This window comes from Urocitellus parryii, chromosome 6 (assembly GCF_045843805.1).
Source record: "Urocitellus parryii isolate mUroPar1 chromosome 6, mUroPar1.hap1, whole genome shotgun sequence".
Lineage (NCBI taxonomy): Eukaryota > Metazoa > Chordata > Mammalia > Rodentia > Sciuridae > Urocitellus > Urocitellus parryii.
This window is the reverse complement of record NC_135536.1, coordinates 184,974,601-184,996,726: the sequence shown is the minus strand read 5'-3', so window position 1 is coordinate 184,996,726 and position 22,126 is coordinate 184,974,601. Positions and strand designations below refer to the sequence as shown.

At 40.1% G+C, this 22,126-nt stretch overlaps 1 protein-coding gene across 4 annotated transcripts in view; it reads right to left on the bottom strand.

Moving 5' to 3' along the window:
* The window catches only part of Pkig (cAMP-dependent protein kinase inhibitor gamma), an 89,069-nt gene extending 71,218 nt beyond the window's left edge, over window positions 1-17,851 (bottom strand). For 2 of the 4 annotated variants that reach the window (XM_077799781.1, XM_026383229.2), the window contains exon 1: window positions 17,756-17,850. The gene's annotated coding sequence lies outside the window, so the exon portion shown is untranslated. Of the gene's footprint in view, window positions 1-17,755 lie in introns of all 4 variants that reach the window. The other 2 variants (XM_077799782.1, XM_026383230.2) reach the window with 2 other exon arrangements.
* Between the last annotated feature and the right edge of the window lie 4,275 nt (window positions 17,852-22,126).

The following is a 22,126-nucleotide window of genomic DNA, read 5'->3' as shown; positions in this document are numbered from 1 at the left end:
TCTCAATTCCACTTCCCAGTGATAAATGAGGGACATCAGGAGTACATTTGGACCCCCTTTAACTTCTTTATCACTGAAAGAGGCATACAATGTATCAGAGAAAAGTACAAGCCTCCCATAACTATGAAAATTCAGAGTTGCCAGGCCCAGTGGTGCATGCCTATAATCCCACCAATTTGGGAGGCTGAGGCAGAAAGATTGCAAGTCCAGGCCAGCCTCAGAAACTCAACAAGATCCTGTCTCAAATTTTTTTTTAAAAAAGTGGCTGGAGGACTGGGGCTTGCCTGGCATGTGTGAGGCACACGGTTCAAACCTTAGCACCACATAAAAATAAATAAAATAAAGGCATTCTATCCATCTACAAGTCAGATAAGTAAATAAATAAAAAAGTGGCTGGAAATGTAGCTTAGTGTTCGGAGATGAAGCTCAGTGTTAGAGTGGCCCTGGGTTCAATCTCTAGTACCAAAAAAAAAAAAAAAAATGTTTTTCAAAGTTTTCCTGGCAACCTTTTCAAATGAAAGTTTAAATTAGAAGTAACACATCATCTAATACATCACTGGCTAGATGACTATTAGAGATGATTTGTGCCAAATCCTTTAAAAAGAAATTAACAACAAAAATCTAGTGAAATTAATGAAAAATAATTTTAAAAGGAGAGAGACTACATAATAAAATATTTAAATAGAACAGTCTATGGGAAAAAAATTAAGAGTTCACATGTCATTGGTGCTAAATGGCAGCATTAGGACATTGGTCTTTTTGAGATAAAACTTACTTTAAACTTGTTGTGCTATATGGGGGAACAAAGTTGGGGTTTAGCTTGTTTGAAGAAGTTTATAAAAGTACAAGATGCTCTAAATCATGATTATTAGGAAGACAGATTTTTACTATCTAAAACAAAAAAATCAAATGTTTAAAAGTCAAACCTAAATGGCAAGAGGTGGTTTTACAGAGAAATTTTTTAAAGTTTTAAAATTTCCTGAGAATTTAAGTCTAGGGCATTGGCTTTTTGACCTGGGTTTATGTAACTCAAACCCAGGGGACGTGAGAGCTGACTGTCCCGCCTGAACAAACACTGCAAAAGTTTATTATAGCTATCAGGGATACTCCATTTCTCTTCTCACAGATCTAATTCTTATCTCAGACAGATAAGTCTGTACATGGTTTGGATGAATGGTCCACATACTTAGAATTCTTTGCAGTCCTGAGGATAAGGCAAAAATGTTTAAAACTTAAGTCTTCATAGTCTTCATTTAAAAGAAAAGAAAACTGATTTTCTAGAGAAATTCTGACTTTGGGAAAGTGGCTAAATAATGTAGATTAAAGCACTATCTTTAATTAGGAGTTGAACAAATTGTGATAAAAATCTAAATAAATAAAGATACTGTTTATGTTTCAAAGATGGTAAAGATTCTGCTAAAAAATATTTCCAACAGTAATCCTCAGCCAAGGACTCTTTAGGAAAACTATTTTTATCCCTTTATCAACTTGGTTGGTAAGTATTTCAGCTCCAGTTCATATATGGAAAAGCTATATAAAGGGAAATTGTTTTCATGCCTTATTATATGATATGTACACATTTGGATTCATTGTGATATATATATATATATATATATATATATATATAGAGAGAGAGAGAGAGAGAGAGAGAGAGAGAGAGAAAGAGAGAGAGAAAGCATAATTTGGTAATTTTGTTCTCCATAACAAACATTTTGCAAATAGAAACAAAGCTTATTATGCTATAATGTTTATTTGCTAGTCTGACAAATAACTCTGGAATATCATGAAGTCTCAGAATGAAAAGCACACCAAGGAATTGCCTTGACTCTCAAAAACTCCAGGAATATGGTTCCTCTAGACCAGAACAACACTGGAATATTATAACTTTTGGTAATTAATCCAGAACACATTTACGTGTATTATTTCACAGCTCTGTGTTGTATAAGATGCTATTATTTCCATTTTTCACAGCTAAGAAAGATTGGTGTTCAAGGTCACCAAGTTGGTGTTAAAGCTACCAGTCAGTTCTCCTAAACTATGCAGTGAAGACATCAATGGCACCGGCGGCAGCAGCAGCAGCAGCAGCGACACCACATACTCACCATGCATTGGGCATTGTTCTCTGCACTTTCATATGTCAACTCACATGATCCTTACAATTACCTTAGAGTAAATGTAGGCAGGTTTGTCTACAGGCCACCAGCCGCCTCATTCTCTATCCTGCCCACTCTACATGCTCTACTTCTCTCCTTGGAAATCAGAATGGGTGCTCCACGGTCCTCAGGTCCCCTCTACTCTATCCCAAATAAAATATCTGTTCTAAAATGTTGATAATTGCCAGGTACAGTAGCACATGCCTGTAATCCCAGCTACTCCAGAGGCTGAGGCAAAAGAATCCCAAGTTTGAGGCTGGCCTGGGCAACTCAGGGAAACTCTGTCTCCAAATAAAAAATTGTAAAAGGTTTGGAGTGGTGGGCTGGGGTGTAGCTCAGCAGTAGGTAGAGCGCTCGCCTAGCATGTGCAAGGCCCTGGGTTCGATCCTCAGTACAACATAAAAAAATAAATAAGTGAAATAAAGGTATTGTGTCCAACCACACTAAAAAAATAAATATTAAAAAAAAGGTTTGGGAATGGTACAGTGTTTGCCTATATGCATGAAGCTGTGGGTTCAATTCCTAGTACTGCAAAAAAATTAATAAAAATTAAAAGTTGACAATTACTGGAGCTGAATGACAAGGAATAAGAATTTTATACTATTTCTCTATCTTTATTAATGTTTAAAATTATCTTATAATTTAATATTTGCAATATAAACATTTTTAGCTCTAACATGGAATCTGACCTGTTGAAGTGACTAGAAGACTAGCCTCCAATAACAATGAATTCAGAGAAAGTGTTACGACAGGTGCCTAATAATGACAAAAGAAGAGTAACACTGATTCATTCACTAAGTCCATGAACAAAAATTGAGCACCCATTATGTGTTAGAACATGTAAAGGTCCCATGAAGGACTCTTGTCCTCACTGATCTAAGAGTTTGGTAGTGTACACAAAGCAAATGCAAAAGTAATTATGAGGAGGACTATTTATGAGAAACGCTATAAAAAGAAAAGTTCCAACAAAGTGCTATGTGAGTTGGAAAAAAAAGTCAACTTAGAACAAATTCCATTACACAGAACTCTTTGGGATGGTCCAAACTTTCTGATATACTAAACATTATTTAAAATCAACAAGTGGCCACAGAAGACAGAGAGCTAAATCCAAAAACAAAATTAGGTCTGAAATGCTACATGCTCTCTTTTATGGTATTATAATGGTTCCCAGACTGAAACCCAGGCCCCCCCAGTAAGGAGACCAAGAATTCCTCTCAAGTCCTTGGATCAAAACATACTGATTAGAAAAGATTCAGCTGGAAAGAAACTTGCCAGAGCACTATTTATAATACTTAAAACTGAAAAACAACATAAATGTTCTACAATAGAGCATAGTAATGTTATTCATTTGTAAACCATATATCATCATTTAAAAAATAGAGGCTCTCTATTTTTTAAATGATGATGGGATCAGGACTAATAGTGGTGGCTTTTTGTTTTTTGTTTTTTGCAATACTGGGGATTGAATTCAGGGCACTCTATCCCACCTTTTCTTTATTTTCTTTTTCTCTTTTTTGAAATAGTTTCAGTTTCTTCATCTGAAAAATGGGAATAATAATAATAGCATTTTTTTGAAATAGGGTCTCACTAAGTTCCTGAGGCTGGTCTTAAACTTTGACTTTGCTGTCCTCTTGCCTCAACCTCTAAAGTAGCTGGAATTACACCCAGTAACTATAATTAATATGTAAAAATACCATTAAATTTTATATATATATATATATATATATATGTATAAATTTGCTGAATACTTCATGAGGGACCAACAACTTTTCTTTTTTTTTTTTTTTTAAGAGTGAGACACAGAGAGAGAGAGAGAGAATTTTAATATTTATTTTTTAGTTCTCGGCGGACACAACATCTTTGTTTGTATGTGGTGCTGAGGATCGAACCTGGGCCGTACACATGCCAGGCAAGCGCACTACCGTTTGAGCCACATCCCCAGCCCCCCAACACCTTTTCTTTAAAAATAGGTTCTAGGAGCCTGGGCTGGGGCTCAGAACAAAAATTGAGCACCCATTATGTGTTAGAATATGTAAAGGTCCCATGAAGGACCTTTACATATTCTAACACATACCTTTACATGATAGAGTGCTTGCGTAGCATGTGTGAGGCACTGGGTTCCATCCTCACCACTACATAAAAAAAAATAATTAATTAATTAATTAATTTGAAAAAATAAAATAGGTTCTAGTAATTAAGAGTTTCTGCATGAACCATGTCCACAAATCATGTCTATGATTTCCAGTTCAAATTGGAAAGATACTCATAAAACATCCTGAAAGCAGAGTTCTAAATTTTGATAACTTTTTCTTCAATATTTCCAGAGGCTTCTTCCACCTCTAATCTGACCATAACTTTTTTTTAGCCATTTGCCTTTTTCAGAACTTTCCAACACATTCAACTTATTTTTCACAAAAGCAATGTCTTTTTTCCTTTTTATCTTCATATTTTGTTAGTTAATGCAATCTTTAATGATGCAATTATAATAACAAGTAAATTCAAATAAACAGGCTTGGGAACAAACCCAAATTAACTGTTGCTCATCATCATCAACATCATGGCAAACACTTACTATGTGTTTGTATCTGCCAGGTCCTGTTCTAAACACTCTGTGGATATTAGGTCCTTTAATCCTTACAGTCTACATACCACTCTGATCACCAATTTACACATATGGAAACAGAGGCTCAGTGAGGTCAAAGAGCTTTCCTGAGACCACACACAAGTAAATGGCAGAGTAAGAAAATCCTAAGTGGTCCAGTTCCAAGGTGGTGACTTTACTCAGCTTTAGGGAGCTGGAACAGGTGGGAGCTATAGCACCTTGATGTGCTACAGCAGAGCATGCCCACAGAAGTTTCCACAACAATGGAAATGTTCTACATGTGAGCTGCTCGATTCGGTAACCACTGGTAACACATGGCTCATGAGACTGAGAAACTGGATGTTTAATTTAATTTTAATTAATTTAAATTTAAGCAGCCATTGCCCTGGTAGCTATTGCCCTGGACAGGATGGTAGAACAGAGTCCACTAGCAGAGAACACTCAGAGGGCATGGGAATTAAACACTAAGTTTTAGAGTGAGAATAGAGAGGATCTGTTTATCTAGCATTTATTAAATGGAGATTGGTTAAGAAGCTTCTACTGTGTGTTAACCCACGTGTAAAAACAATTCATGTAGTTAAATGAGACATATGAATTAAGAAACATTATGTACAGTATGATCCCATTTTTTAATTTTAATATTTATTTTTTAGTTTTCAGAGGACACAACATCTTTGTTTGTATGTGGTGCTGAGGATCGAACCCGGGCCGCACGCATGCAAGGCGAGAGCGCTACCGCTTGAGCCACATTCCCCAGCCCAATTTTTTGGTTAAAAAATCACACCTAGAAAGACAGTAAACCAGCTGGGGATGTAGCTCAGTGGTAGAGCACTTGCCGAACATGTGTGAGGCTCTGGATTCAATCACCAGTAGAAGATGGGAAAAAAAAAAAAAACGGAGAAACTGTAAGCATATAAACACTTGCTTTTCTCAACTGAAGGGCTTAGGGGACATTGCTAGCAGCCTTCTGTTGCAGGTACTGTACACTGCTAGGCCTATGTTCATTTTCCTTTTCTTCCACAGCATCAGAATGCCTGGATCATTGGGAAAGGCAATGTATCCAACAGAACTTTCATTTCCCAGCCAGGCACTGTGGTTCATGCCTGTAATCCCAGTGGCTCCAGAGGCTGAGACAGGAGGATTGCAAGTTCAAAGCCAGACTCAGCAAAGGCGAGGTTCTAAGCAACTCAGTGAAACCCTGTCTCTAAATAAAACACAAAATAGGGCTGGGGATGTGGCTCAGTGGTTGAATGCTCCTGAGTTCAATCCCCAGAAGCCCCCAACCCCCTCGAAAAAAGAAATTCCATTTCCCAGCCTCCTTCATGGAAGGAGTGGGCAGTGAAATCTAAACTGAATGCAGTGGTTGGGGGTTAAGAAACTTTAAAGGGTTTCCTTTGCCTTCCTCTTTCCTGCTTCTTCCTACCTCAAGAACTGTTCGGTTAGAGCTGGGTACAATGGTGCATGCTTTTAATCCCAGCTACTTGGGAGGCCAAGGCAGGACTACTATGAGTTTGAGGCCAGCCTGGGCAATGAAGAGAGACTGACTCAAAACAAACAAAGAACCTTTAGCTAGAAAGCCTGGCTACAAAGAAGCCTGGCTACAAAGCCACTTTGTGGCTACAAAGTGACAGTAAGAGTGCAAGCTGTGTAATAGGGATGATGAAGCAAAGAGAAAACTCTGGACTGCTTGATGCCACTGTGACACTGACAGATTGTTTGCTTTGGACTTATTTAAAGCATTGTTATCAGCAACCAACACAATTCCTAATTGACCAATCTACTCAGCACACTGTTCTCCCACCTCATCCTCTCTAACAGAAATACAATTCTGTTTCTGATTGGCCTAAAGATAATTGTGCCCACTTGTAAATGACTTGCTCAAGAACCAGGCCTAAGCCAAGCAGGGTATGGTACTGCCCTGTTGACAGGAATTGGTTCAGGAATGGGCACATGACTCACTTCAGGCCAATCAGATTCTTACTTTTCTGGGTTCTTCTAAGAAAAATTCTCACTCTTAGGAGAACAAAGGAAATAGAACATAATGTTTCCATTTCCTTGGCAGGTGCCATATAATGCATTGGGGGCCTAAAACTGCTAAGGCTAGAATTTCACCAGGAGCCTCAGGAGGAAACCAATACTCTGAGAAGCTTAGAGAACACAGCCTGTGCGATGGATTAAGCTAACTGTAAGCCCACCCTACCTTTTATCCTACCTCTAGGATAAGTATAATTTCCATAAGCCAAAAAATATCCACATAGGAAAGATCATATTAGAAGCAGCAGAATAGGTGGTAAGGGTTATTCAAATACTTTGGGAAGGCAAGGAAGTCAGGTCTTCCTAGTGCGTATTCAAGGCTGGGCATGGGGTCTTCAAAATTTTGCTGTCTTTTCCATAAAGAAGTTATTATACGGTAAGTTCCCAAACACTGAGTTACAGGAGCTATTTGTACAGGCTTCCACAAAACATATTAATAAATAGATGTACATATTTCAAAAGACTCATAATAAACACAGCAGTTAACATTCATACTTCAAATACTTCTACCCTCCCAAGACTATGCTAAGCCCTTTATTTCATGCAATCCTCACAAAAAAACAAGGAAGTCTCATTACCTACATTTTCAAGGAGCAAACTAAACTCTGATGCTTAGAAAAATAAATGTAGCTTGTGCATGAAAGCAGTAGTTCTAGGTCAAGATGAGAATTCAAGTCTTCCTTTAACCATAACCTTGTACTTCTTTTTTACATATAAATTAAAGCACATCTATAATTTATTTCTCTGGGGCTTCACCACCTACTTCAAAATATTCTGTTCCCTGGATCCTCTAAGGGTACTGTACTCATCACACCACAAGTCCCAATACTTTTAGAAAATATAGTCAGTACATTTAATATGTAACACATATAACAGCTGAGATCATAAAAACAACACTGAAAGTTAAACCTTATGCATGTGGACAGCAAAAGAATTATATTGTTTAATTGACATTGACGATTAGGATTAGCCCACCTGTCTTTTTTTTTGTTTTTAAGAGTTTTCTTTTGGCCACACGTGGTGGTGCCTGTAATCCCAGCAACTCAGCAGGCTGAGGCAGGAGAATGGTGAGTTCAAACTCAGCCTCAGCAACTTAGCGAGGTCCTAAGCAACTCAGCAAGACCCTGTCTCTAATAAAAAAAAAGAAAGAAAAAAAGGGCTGGGGATGTGACTCAGTGGTTAAATGCCCCTGGGTTCATCCCTGGTACCAAAAAAAAAAAAAAAAAGGTTTTCTTTTTGGTGATAAGTACAATAGAATAGGCAGGTTTACAGAATGAGGACTATAAGAGGGCTAGGACTGTAGTTCAGTGGTAGAATGTTTATCTTGCATGTGTAAAGCACTGGGTTTGATCCTATAAAACTTAGTGGCCAAGTTATATAATGGCTAACTTTCAAATGACTTTCATCAGACTCTTTGAGACTATTTTTGGTAGTGGTGGGCAGTACTGGGGATTGAACCCAATGCAGCCACTCACTGAGCTACATCTCCAGCTGAGGCTGGCCTTGAATTTGCAATCCTCCTGTCTGGAGGATTACACTGGGTTTACAGGTGTGCACCAGTACACCTGGCCCTCATGAGTCATTTTATAGATGAGGGAACCTAGATTCAGAGACCTTGCCCAAGGTTACCCTGATCTGCTTCTGCCTGAAACCCAAGTTCACATTCTTCCCTTAATGTAATTCTGCATTCCTCTGAGTTTTATTCTAACACCTTCCAAGGATTGACTAACATAGAACAATGACCCAGAAGCTATAGGAAAGCTATGCTAATATATATAATTTTAAGTAAGCTTTTGCTAAACTTTCAGTTATGCTACCTGAAATATTAACCATAAGGAAACAACATACAATGGAAGATCCAGTGTCTCAGCTTTTAATTTATAAACCACAAAGAAATAGATATTATATTTCAAACTAATTTTAAACAATACATGTATATTAAGTAGTAAAAACAATCAGTACGCAGGAGAACGCTAAGCTTTAGGGCAAATATTCAAATGAAAGCACACTGCCTCTGGGCATGGTGGTACACATGTACATCCCAGCTATTTGGGAGGCTGAGACAGGAAGACCACAAGTTTAAGGTCAGCACTGACAACTTAGCAAGACCCTGTTTTGAGGGTTAGGAATATGGCTCAGTGGTAAAGCCCTTGCATTGCATGTGAAAGGCCCCAAGTTGGGTCCCCAGCACTACTGTATGTCTTCCCTAAACTCATCATTTCCAGAGCCACCCCAACCAGGTGCTAATCTCTAACACAGGAGACTGCTAATCACTTCTTAATAAAATAGGTTTAGGATTGGGCATGTGCCTCAATGGTAGAGCATTTACCTAGTATGTGTGAGGCCCTGGGTTCAATCCCTAGCATCAAAAAATAAATAAAAAAAATAAAGCTAATATAGAAAGTAAGAAAATCTGGGGGCTGGGGATGTGGCTCAAGCGGTAGCGTGCTCGCCTGGCATGCGTGCGGCCCGGGTTCAATCCTCAGCACCACATACCAACAAAGATGTTGTGTCCGCCGAGAACTAAAAAATAAATATTAAAATTCTCTCTCTCTCTCTCTCTTTAAAAAAAAAGAAAAGAAAATCTAAATTTAAACTCCAGGATTTATCAGATACAGCATCTGGGAGGAGTCTCTTGAACACTCTGATCTTTAATTTTCTCATCTGAAAATGGGAATGATAATCCCTAACTCACAGAATTGTCGGGAGGACCGAAATGAGATGGAGGATTTGTATCTTTTAGAAATCCAGCTCTTATGATGCGCAGAGCTATCTACAAATGCTAGCACAATATTCTCTCACTCTTTCTCTCTCTCTTGGTAATGACCTGGAAGCAGAGGGAGATTACATATTTGTGGGAACAGAGAGAGGTGATGGGCCAAAATCATCCAGGCCTGAGAATTTTTGTTTTATAACAATTCCTTAATATAATAGTGTACTTTATACTGGCCCTTTTCTCTCAAAAAGAAGATGTCAAAGATATTCTCAATTAATTGGTATTTTCTAACTTGAATTATTTTTACTTCCTGTTTACTTTCCCAATTATTCACATTTCCTTAGTAAAGATAGATGACAGGAGATGACATTGTTGAGACACAACTGAAGACAAACAGGACTTTCTTTAAAATACAACAGGCATTTCAGTACTAACATTTCATCTCAAATAAAAGGAAATTAACAGAAGTTCAAGTCTAAGTAATAAATATTTGGCACTATCTGGTTTGCAGAATGGGCTGAAGGGAACTGGGTAATTTCTTTTATCTTCTAATATTTATAGATTTCTAACATAATCAACACAATAATTGTACAAATTAATGGGATTCACTGATATTTCCATACATGCATACATATTGCAGAGATCATGTTCCTCCACCCATCTTCTACCCTTTCCTCCTCCTCCCTCTGCCCCAGCCCCCATACACATCACATTCCTAGTCCTTTTTTTTTTTTTAAGAATTTTAATATTTTTTTTTTTTTTTAGTTCTCAGCGGACACAACATCTTTGTTGGTATGTGGTGCTGAGGATCGAACCTGGGCCGCACGCATGCCAGGCGAGAGCGCTGCCGCTTGAGCCACATCCCCAGCCCCACCTTCCTAGTCCTTAATCGTTCTTTTACTTTTAGGTTTACTTTTTTTTTTTTTTTTTAAGTCTCCACATATGGGAGAAAACATGCAAAGCTTATAGTTCTGTGTCTGCTTATTTCACTTAATGTGATATCCTCCAGTTCCATCCATCTCCCTGAAAATGAGAAAATTTCATTCTTTATGGTTGAATAATACTCCATTGTGAGTATGTACCATATTTTCTTTACCCATCCATCTGTCAATAGACACCTAGGCTGATTCCATCTCTTGGATACAGTGATACCCAAGATTTTTTTTTTTTTTTTGTGGTGCTGGGGACTGAACCCAGGCCTTGCGCATGGGAGGCAAGCTCTCTACCATCTGAGCTCTATCCCCAGCCCTGTTGTTTTCTTTTTGATAATAGCCCTTCTAACTGGGTTGGATGGTATCTTGTAGTTTTGATTTTCATTTCCCTGACAGCTAATGATATTTAGCATTTTTTCACATATTTATTGGCCATTTTTATTTCTTCTTCTGAGAAAGGTCTATTCAGATCATTTGCCCACCTTTAAGTTGGATTACTTGTGCTTCTGTCCTTAAGGGTTTTTTTTAGTTCTTTATATATTCTGGATATTAACCCTTTGTCAGATAAGTAGCTGGCAAACATTTTCTCCCATAATGATTGTCTCTTCATTCTATGATTGCTGCCCTTGGTGTGCAGAGGTAGTGGGATGTGGGTCCATTTGTCAATTTTTTTTCTTTTTTTGGTGGTACTAGGGATGGAACCCAGGGCCTCACATATGCTAGGTATGCAAATGCTCTATCACTGAGCTACATCCTGAGCTGCTTTTTTTTTTTTTTTTTTAAGATAGGGTCTTGCTAAGTTGCCCATGCTGGCCTCAAACTTTGATCCTCCTACCTCAGCCTCCAGAGTAGTTAGAATTACAAGTTTGTACCACTGTGCCCAGCTCCATTTGTCAATTTTGGCTTTTGTTTCCTGTAGTTTTGAAGTCCTAGCTAAAAAAAATCATTGCCTATACAAGTATCTTGAAGAGCTTTCCCTATATTTTCCTCTAGAAGTTTCATTTCAGGTCTTACACTAAAGTCCTTTTTGATCCAATTTGAGTTGATTTCTGTACATGTGAGAGAAAGAGGTCAAGTTTCAATCTTCTGTCAAGTAACCTTTTTCTTTTGGGAGGGTAGGGGGATGGAAACACAAGGGATTGAACCCAGCGGCATTCTACCAATCCAAACTCAAGTCATTTTTAATTTTTTTTTTTTTTTTAGAAGAGTCTCACTAGGTTTCCCAGGCTGGCCTCCAATTTGTCATCCTCCTGCCTCAGCCTCCAAAGTAGCTGGAATACAGGCTTGCCCCACTGCCCTGCCTAGCTGGTAGGTAATCTTATGCAAATCTGATCTTGTCATTTCCCTGTGTTTTGTTTTTGTTTTTCAGGGCCTCACAGTGCTTAGGTGAGTGTTCAGGCCCCAGATCCATTTATTTCCTTTCCTTTCAATGGCTTCTCTTTGGAAGGAGAAGAGCCTTTTAGAAAAAGTTCAAACTACTGAACAAAGGCTCAGGTTGTTTCCTCCCCTAGTCCAGCCCATCAGGACTAGCATTCTCTCCCACCTCTCTCCCCCTTACCTCTTAATCTTCATGTCCTGCTGATTCTGAGGTTCTCTCAAAGACACCCTCTCCATCCTATTCTGGCTGCTACTGCCCCTTTTTCTACTCCCCCATCCCTCTGAAGAGCATATATCCTGACTGCTTTCTGATTATGAAAGCAATTTGTGGTCATAAAAAAATAAAATAAAGAGGGCTGGGGAGGTGGCTCAAGCAGTAACGCGCTCGCCTGGCATGAGCGGAGTGCTGGGTTCAATCCTCAGCACCACATAAAAATAAAAAATATTAAGATGTTGTGTCCACCAAAAACTAAAAATATTTAAAAATTCTCTCTCTCTCTCTAAAAATAAATAAATAAATAAATAAAAGTGATTCATGCTCATAAAAAAATAAGGCAATGAGGAAAGGAATAAGCATTTCCCCCATGATCTCACTAACAGATGTAAAGAGCTTATCTTTTTTTTTTTTAAAGAGAGAGAGAGAGAAAATTTTTTTAATTTTTTTTTTTTTTTAGTTTTTGGTGGACACAACATCTTTATTTTATTTTTATGTGGTGCTGAGGATCGAACCCAGTGCCCCCCACTTGAGCCATATCCCCAGCCCCAAGAGCTTATCTTTCAAACACTCTTGTTTTTCACAGCAGCAATATTCATAATAGCCAGGTGATGAATGCAACCAAGTGCCCAGCAATGGACAGACAGAAAATCAACATGTGGTGAAAGGGGCTGGAGCTGGAGCTCAGTGGCAGAGCACTTGCCTAACATAAGTGGGGCACTGGGCTCGAGCCTTAGCACCACATAAAAAAATAAATTAAATAAAGGCATGCTGTCCATCTACAACTACAAAAATTTATTTTAAAATGTGGTAAAAGCATGCAACAGAATTATTATTCAGCTTGAAAAATGAAGAAAATTCTGACACATGCTATAAGGATGAGCCTTGAGGACACTGCGATAAGTGAAATAAATCATTCACAAAAAACAGAACACTGAACCGTTCCACTTACACGAGGGGACTAGAGCAAATTCAGAGAAAGAGAGTGGGGGCTGCCAGGAGCTGGGAATTGCTTAAGAACAGAATTTCAGTTTTGTAAGATGAAAAAGTTCTGGAGACTTGTTGCACAACAATGTGAATATATGTAATACTACTCTACTGGACATTTAAAAATGGTTAAAATGGTAAATTTCATATGTACTTTACCACATTTAAACATTTAAAAATTTTCTTACTTATTTATTTTTATGTGGTACTGAGGCTCGAACCCAGTGCCTTGCACATGCTAGGCAAGCGCTCTACCACTGAGCCACAACCCCAGCCCCTTAAAAAATTTTAAAGTAACTAATACTTCCAGACATTTTTCATACATATATATGTATGTATATATGAACATACATATATATATATATATATATATTCTAAAAAATGGGAACATACTGTACTGTAATCTACTTTTTACACCTAACCATACGATGCAAAGATCTTTCTATGCATAGGAAACATAACCATAAACATCTTTCTATATATATCTTACTATATATAGCTCCCACCTAATGCTTTTTTAATGGCTGAAGCAACCATCGAATGACTGCACCATAATTCAACCAGTCTGCTTTCAGTTTTTCAATATTATAAATACATCACTGGCAAAATCTTTGCATACTTTTTCATAATGGTCTATTACAGATCCCTATTTACCTGCCCCTTTTCTGATATTAATAGTCTTAATTTCCCCACTGGAAAACTAACTCCTCTTCACCCTAATATCCTTCCTATCCTCCCACCCCACCTCCAGCCAACTACTATTCTATGTGGCACCTATTTGTAAGTTTATTCATGTTTTTTTCCTGTTCCTATTGTCATTTATTCTATAATTACATCTTCTAATTCTTATTGCTTGCATAAAGCTATTGTTTTTTAGGGTGGGGGGGGTATAGCTCAGTGGTAGAACATGCACTTAGCATGCTTGAAACCCTGGGTTACAGCCCCAGCACCCAAAAAATAAATAAATAAAAATAAGAAAAGAAAGAAAAAGCCATCACTGGTTCTCTGTCTTGTAGCTGCTTGTTCATTCAACCTTATTATATCTAAGTATTTTTAACTTAATTTTCTTAGCATATAATCATATCACAGGTAGAGAATTATATCACATAAATAGTGATTAAGAGTAAAAGCTCTAGGCTCAGGCAGAGTAAAATATAGGATTCAAATACAGTCTGACTATGGGTAAGCATTTTACCTTAGTTTCCTCATCCATAAACTGGAGATCAAAATAGGGCCTATCTCACAGGATTACTGTAAAAATCATGTTATTGAGCTGGGCGTGGCAACACATACCTATAATCCCAGCTACTCCAGAGGTTGAGGCAGGGGGAAGATCACAAGTTCAAGGCCAACCTGGGTAATTTAGTGAAACCCTGTCTCAAAATAAAAAATAAAATGGGCTGGGGATGGAGCTCAACGGAAAAATGCCCCTGGGTTCAATCCCTAGCACAGGGAAGGAGGGATGAAATTGCTGAAATTAGTGTATGAAAAGTATTTAACACAATATTAGTTCAATAAATACCTGCTGCCTACCAATTACAAAAATGTGACTTTCTTTCCACGGTAATATTTTTTATTCATATATTTTTGTTGCATGACACTGGTGCACTTCTGTTGGCAATGAACTCTCTCCCCAATTCTCCCAAAAGAGTAAACCATGAGATAATTAGCAAGGACCGCTGCTATGGAGCTCCTACTCCCACCTTCTCAGCAAAGTTGTGCTCTCAGTTTTTCTCTTTGGCTTCTGCATCTCCTCAGCCTGTCCCTCCTACTGGCTTGTTGCCAACAGCATTTAAGCTCTCTCTCATGCTTAAAAAAAAAAAAAAAACTTCACCTTATTCCTCAATCACTCTCCAGCCTTCTCCTCCTCCCTGCTCAGCCGAACGTTTTTGAGCTGCCTACACTTTGTCTTTTTTCTCACATCCCACTCTGACCTCATCCCACTGATACATTACACTGAACCTTTGAAAGCTGTGGCTATTATAGATTCTGCCTCCACCATTTCACCAAATCTGCTCAATGAGGTCCCTAGTGACCTCTGCTACTTATTTATTTACAGAACACATTTTAATTTTTGCCTCATCTTACTTGACATCTAGCAGCCACTAGCAAAGCTGACTCTTCCTCTGGCCTTCGTTACTACATCTCCTGCTTTCCCTCCTACTTCTCCAACCTGTTCTCCTCAGTGTAGCCTAACTGAACAGGTTCTTCCCAGAGTGTGCAGTGCAGTAGCTCTGAATGATCTAGCCGTTTCCTCTCTTTAATCTCTCTTGATGGATTTCTTTCATAATTGATTTTTAAGTTCCTGCTGGAGCAGACTGGTTTCATTTCCATGAATGTTCTTTTGAACATGTTTGGAATACTATTCTTTTACATCCCCCCACATATATCTAACTCACACTACTCCCTCAGGTCTTTTATCAAGACCCTCCCTGAACCTTCAAACTAGGTTGGATTCACCTTAACACAAGCCCCATTTCATAACCCTCACTACACTTAAAACCACCTGACGCATATTTTCCTCACCAGTCTGTGATCTCCATGAGAGCAGAGATCAGTTTCCTTACCACCTACACAGTGCCTGGCACATAATAAGACACTTGCTGTGGTTTGGATATGGTGTGCATGAGTTACCCAACGGTTCATATGATGAAACTGAATCTCCACTGTGAGATATTAAGAGGGTATAGTTCAGAAGTGGGGCCTTTGGGATGATTAGATTAGATAAAATTGTCAGGGTGCAGCTCCCATGACTGCATAATGGTAGCAGAGAGGGAGACAGACCAGAAGACATAACTCTGCTCTCTGTCTCCTGCCACATGGTGCCTTGAGCTACCCCCTGATTCTGCCAGTAAGGCCATTGTCAAGTTAGGCATAGTAGTGCATGCCTATAATCCAAGCTGGTAAGGAGACTGAGGCAGGAGAACTGCAAGTTCAAGATTAACATAGGCTGGGGCTGGGGATGTGGCTCAAGCGGTAGCGCGCTGGCCTGGCATGCGTGCAGCCTGGGTTCGATCCTCACCACCACATACAAAGATGTTGTCTCTGCCAATAACTAAAAAAATATTAAAAATTCTCTCTCTCGGGCTGGGGATGTGGCTCAAGCGGTAGCGCGCTCGCCTCGCATGCGTGAGGCCCGGGTTCGATCCTCAGCACCACATACAAACAAAGATGTTGTGTCCACCGAAAGCTTAAAAAAATAAATAAAAATTCTCTCTCTCTGTCTCTCTCTCTCTCTCTTTAAAAAAAAAAAATTCTCTCTCTCTCTCTCTCTCTCTCTCTCTCTCTAAAAAAAAAAAAAAGATTAACATAGGCAACTTGGCAAAACTCTATCTCAAAATAAAAAAAAAAAAAATTAAAAGAGGAATATAGCTCAATGGCAGTGTTTTCCTGGGTTCAATATCCAGTTACCCTTTCCCATAGAAGGTCATTGCCTAGAACTTCCAGAACTGTGAGCTAAATAAACTTTCTTTATAAAATTACCCAGCTTTAGGTGAAAATATGGTCTAAGACAATATTCAATAACTAGTTTTTGAACCACCATAAATGAATAGCTGTGAAGTGGAAAAATAAATGAGGAGTGACAAGACTAAAAACAAACAAACAAAAAACCTGATTTTTCTGAAACCATACCTCTGAAGGAGCATGTACCTACATGTACATGCAAACACACACACACACACACACACACACCCCTATTAAAACCCTTTGATGACTTCCTCTCCCCCCAAATAAAGTCCAACTCTTCAAACTGGTAAAGAAAGTCTTACAAAAGGGGCAACTTCTTATCTCTCAAACATCAACTAGCTAGACCACCTCCACTCTCAGAATCTTGTCTCTAGGCAGCATGAAATCCCTGCAGATTCCCAAGAAGGCTGCACTCTCTCCCTGGGGCTCTGCACTGGCTGCCCTGCCTACACACTACACTGCACCTTTCCAGCCTCATCTTCTGACCTATACCAAGGCGGCCTTCAGGTCTATTCTGGAAGTCCCCTTCTTTTAGAACCTTTGACCATCATCATCTCTGAAAAATCTAGATCCACTGCCTTTCCTGTGCATTCAGTTCTCAGTATGTCCAAAATCACAGCTCAAACCACAATGAGTTCCTGTTTATGAGTCTGTCTCTGTGAAACTGCAGAGTTCCCTGAGGACAAGATTTCTCATTCATTTTTTTAACCCTGGCGATCAGCCCAGGCCCTGGCTCACAATAAATGCTCAATGATGCTCCTTGTAGTAGTAGTGACAATAAAAGCTCCCGAGTATTAAGGAGTTACCTGCAAGGATTTTAAACATAAATTTACTCTGCAATAACCTTATAAGACAGGTGCTATCATTATTCCCATTTTGCAGGTAAGAAAACTAATGAAGAAGTCAAACCTCTCTGGCCCCTTAAGAGTCACACACGCGTACATTTTCTGCAGTTTTGAATTATTCCCTGGTTCCCAAAATAATAAGGGTCTTTTAAAAAAAAAGAAAGAAAGAAAGAAACTTTCTTTCCAAAGCGGTCAAGCAATGCACAAAAATATAGCCAACCGCCCAAAGCTCACTCCACCCGAACGCGGGACGGGGTCAAAGGGCATAGAAGGCGCCACTCCCGGCGCGGTTGAGGGGGACAAAAGTCTGGCCCCTGCGTCCTTCCCCGCGGTCCCCGGCGGCCCAGCACCTCGCCCACAGCGACGAGTTCACTTCACGCCTGGCTGGGGGCGTTAGGGCCGCGACTGCCCGCTGGTCCCCGCTCACCTGCTGTCTCGCCGCCTCGCCGTGTGGGACCGCCGGCGCGCAGCGCCTCCCCGGGGCGGCCAGGCGCCCGCAGCCCGCAGCGGAGCCGTTGCCTTGGCGACCGGGGCTGAGAACTCCAGCGGGGCTCGCGCTACGGCGGCTCGGATGGGACCTGGAGGATTCGCGTCGCTTTCCGCAGCCGCGGTGCGGGCGGAAGAGGGAGAAGAGGGTGGGGATCGGGATCCGGAGTCTCCAACCACCTGGTTAGGTTTGTCAGCCCGGAACTTGGTCCCCGGGAAGATGCGAGAAGAGGGACACAGAGGCCAGGGGCTGGAACTTCTGGTTCTGGAGCGGCTTTTATCTGTTAATCTCTCTGTAACCCGATAAGGGGACCGTTTGGGAAAGAGAGGGACCCTCAGGCACAAGCTTGCCGGACAGAGAATGTTTTTAAAAAAGACTGGAAAATTAATTTGGGAGGAATGGTGGACTCCTGTCTGTTATAATCTCTGAAGTTGGGAGCAAGGAGTAAATAAACTTATTTCTTTGGCTGAGAATTTACTCACCAGAGTCAATTTCAATATGGGAAATAATATATTTTAACTTATGGTCGGATTACATTTCCTGGAGCAATGCTGCAGAATACTGGAACCTGAACACAAAGAATGTTCCTTTCTTTATTGTAAAAGCAAAAGGATTGAAACCGACCTAAGTGTCCATCAATAGGAGGTTTGAGTAAATAGATTCCGGAACATTCCTAAAATAGATGACTCTTGCAAGAATTTAAAGGGTCCAGGGAAAGTGACAGCTGGAGATACAGTTTAGATAATAGACCTATCTTGTTAACTAGTCCTGCTTCTACTCTTAGACATCCTCCTTCCCTGTGTAATTTTCGAACTGACTTAGCCGGTTGTGTGCTGTAAAATACAGAAGAAATACATGATAAAAGATAACTTTTAAAGGGCATCAAAATGGAGGGGACCAGAGTCTATATGTGTATTAGACTACTATCTGCTGGGAAAGTGAATTCTTGAACTGACCAAGAAAACAATTACAAGGAAGAGGAATTATGTGATCTGTACTCCAACCAGTGTCCAGAAATGATCCTTTTAAAGTGTAAATAGGATCATGATGTTACCACTGTTTACAGGTGACCAGTCCTTGCTTCCCCGAATGCTGAAGTATAACACCAGAGAAGCATGCCCATGTAAGTTTGGAGTGGAAACCAGAAGCTTTATAAAGGACAGCAGAAAAGCCTTCCTCCACCCCCCAGGAGGAGGAGGAAGAAGGGGACCCAAAAGGTGGAATCCCTAGAAGGGGGACGTCTTCCCTTTTTTATAGCTAAGGTCTTCTTTTAGCTTTCCCACGCTCCTGTCCTTTGTTTCCCTTTGTCTTGCAGTAATAGAATGCAGGTGGGAAGGCCCTAAAGGTGGGAGATAGGTGGGCTGAAGGAGTAATCTGGGCAGGAAGGGCCTGGGGTGGTTTGATTAGCACCTCCCTGTTTGCTGGGAGCTGCTTCATTAATAGTTCCTTAGGGTGAATTCCAGGCCTTGGGGACATTAACATTTCAATTTCCCCAAGTGCTGCTCTGGTTTCCTGGACTCCGTTTTCTATAATGGTCTCCATTTTGTATCTTACTCTCGATATTAGACCCAATTTACCTAATTACACTAACTACCTATCTTTAAATCTGGTTTCCATGATGTTCTGTTTAAAGCCTCTTAACGGCTTTGCATCACCTTTATAATAAAATCTAGATTTGTTGTAATCAACAATCCCTTTAAGTGAATTATCCCCTGAACACTCGCCCAACCTCACCTCTCACCATTTTCCTGCCTGTCCATGCTGCAGCACACTAGCCTTGTGTTTTTCTATGGTCTTGTCTTGTTTTTGTGGGTTTTGATAGCTTGGCTTTTGCTGGTACACACTGGGACCAGCATTCCTCCACATAGCCCTATCGAATGTGTCCTCTCTTCCTTCATGTCTCTGCTCCCATCCCATCCCATCCCCCAAAAGGCATGTCCTGCCTCCTCTTTATTTATTTTGCAGTACTAGGAATTTGTGTATGTGATGCAAGAATTTTACCACTATGCTATAATCTCAGCCCCTGACCTCTCTTTAAACTAGTAAACTAATGAGCCAGGTATGGTAGCACATGCCTGTAGTCTCAGCCACTCAGTGAGGCTAAGGCAAGAGGGCTTCTGGTTAAAGTCTAGCCTGTACAACACAGCAAGATCCAGGCTCAAAGGAAAAAAAATCAGTAGATCCCCACAAATCTGAATTCTTTTTCTTCTTTTCTTTCTTCACTAATCTTGTTAACGTCTGATGGTTGTTTCTTTATTACTTATCTCTTCACTAGGGTTAAGTTTGTTTTAAGGTTAGGTACTTTTTAAAAAAATATTTTTATGAGTTCTTGATGGACCTATAATTTTATTTATTTATTTACATGCAGTGCTGAGAATCAAACCCAGTGCCTTACACTTACTAGGCAAGCGCTCTACTGCTGAGCCACAATCCCAGCCCATGAAGTACTTTGTTTTGTTCCTTACTGTTTTCTTATCACTGGAAATGGTGCCTGATACATAGTAAGAGCTTGGTAAATATTTATTTATTTATTTATTTATTTATTTATTTATTTATTTTAAAGAGAGAGTGAGAGAGGAGAGAGAGAGAGAGAATTTTTAATTTTTTTTTTTTTTTTTTTTTTTTTTTAGTTCTCGGCAGACACAACATCTTTGTTGGTATGTGGTGCTGAGGATCGAACCCGGGCCGCACGCATGCCAGGCGAGCGCGCTACCACTTGAGCCACATCCCCAGCCCTTGGTAAATATTTATTGAATTAATAAGTTAAGTGAATAAAAGCAATGTACAGCACCATGTATTTGGAATAGTACCATGTCTAAAAAGGTGTAGTAGATAATGCTAGCATAATTATACACAAACTTTGGAAGGAGATCTGGAAGATTGGGAGTGGGAAGATGGGAAGGACACTTTATTTCACTGTATACTCTTTTATGCAGTTTAAAAAAAATGTAAGGAGTGCTGAGAGCCATTGCCAAGTAGGAATGACGCATCGTAATCCTTGCCAGCGTACCCCATGTTAAATGGACTTGCCTTGGAGATTTGCTGCGACCTTGCTTGTGTGTTTGAGAAAGGTGACCCTGCTCAATGACCAGGGTGGATCCAGGATTAGGGTGTATCCTGCAGGAAGTATCCCGTCCTTGGGTTTAGGGCGTGACAATAGGAGTTTTAGGGAAGTTGGAGGTTGAAGATTATTCCTGCTGGGAGTAGGGCGTGCCTGCTGCCTGAGTTCTCGCTGAGTTCTCCTGGAGAGAAAGTATTTAGGACATGAATTGTGCTGGAGATTGGGATTGCCCCTGAACGTGTGTGGAGGCTGGTGTGAGATCGGGAATGAAGAATTGCTGTTTGAACCTACAGAGCTGTGTGGTGGCTCGTGATTCTGTGCCAAGCCGAGACATTGGCATTTGGCAAAGGAGCTTCCTTGGTTGTCAGTGAATCCTATATCCTATAAGGGATGTTGAGGGGGTCCTGCACGAGGTGGTAAATTGAAGTAGATGATCTCAAAGATCTGCCCTTCAGATTTTTGACAACTAGAGTAGGCCCACAACTATCTACAGACCAGAAGCACTAAAGAGATGGATGGTATCACATATATGGAAGTATAAACACTTGCAGTTAAGAAAATGAAAAATGAGGGCTGGGCCTGTAGTTCAGTGGTATAGCGCTGAAAGGGTAAAGTTTCTAAGCTGGAAAGCTTGAATGTAAAAGATTAGGTATTATTAAGTTCCTCTGTTACACCCAGATTCCTGAGATAGTTAAGACAACACCCTACTGGCCATTTAGCCTAGGGCCCTGTGCAGTTCGTCACCGGGCCCCCGAACCAATCAGTTTGAATGTGTAACCCGCTTATGAATGACCAATCACCCTAGCCCGCCAATGAATGTGCCAATCACGTCTCAGAGTTGTTGTTCAATTTCCCCGCGCCTCATGATGATTTGTTCTGATGTATGCAAAGACTCCCGCCCTCCCCAAAAAGTATACTTAAGCTCTGCTTGACCTTTGCTCTGGGCTCTGGGCTGCTCTCCCTTCTTGAGTAAGCACAGAGCCCCAGCGCGCTGGAATGGATCCCCAATAAATCCTCTTTTGCCAATTGCATGGAGTAAGTCTCTTGTGTGGTCTCTCCCTCCGACGCTCTGCCGGACCCCCCCTTACAGTGCTTGCCTAGCATGTGTGAGGCCCTGGTTTAAATCCTCAACACCATATAAAAATAAATAAATAAAATGTATTTTATTTATGTAAAAAAATATGTAAATGTAAAAAGAATATGTAAACATAACAAAAAAGAAAGAAAATGAAAAATGAAGGCTGGGGCTA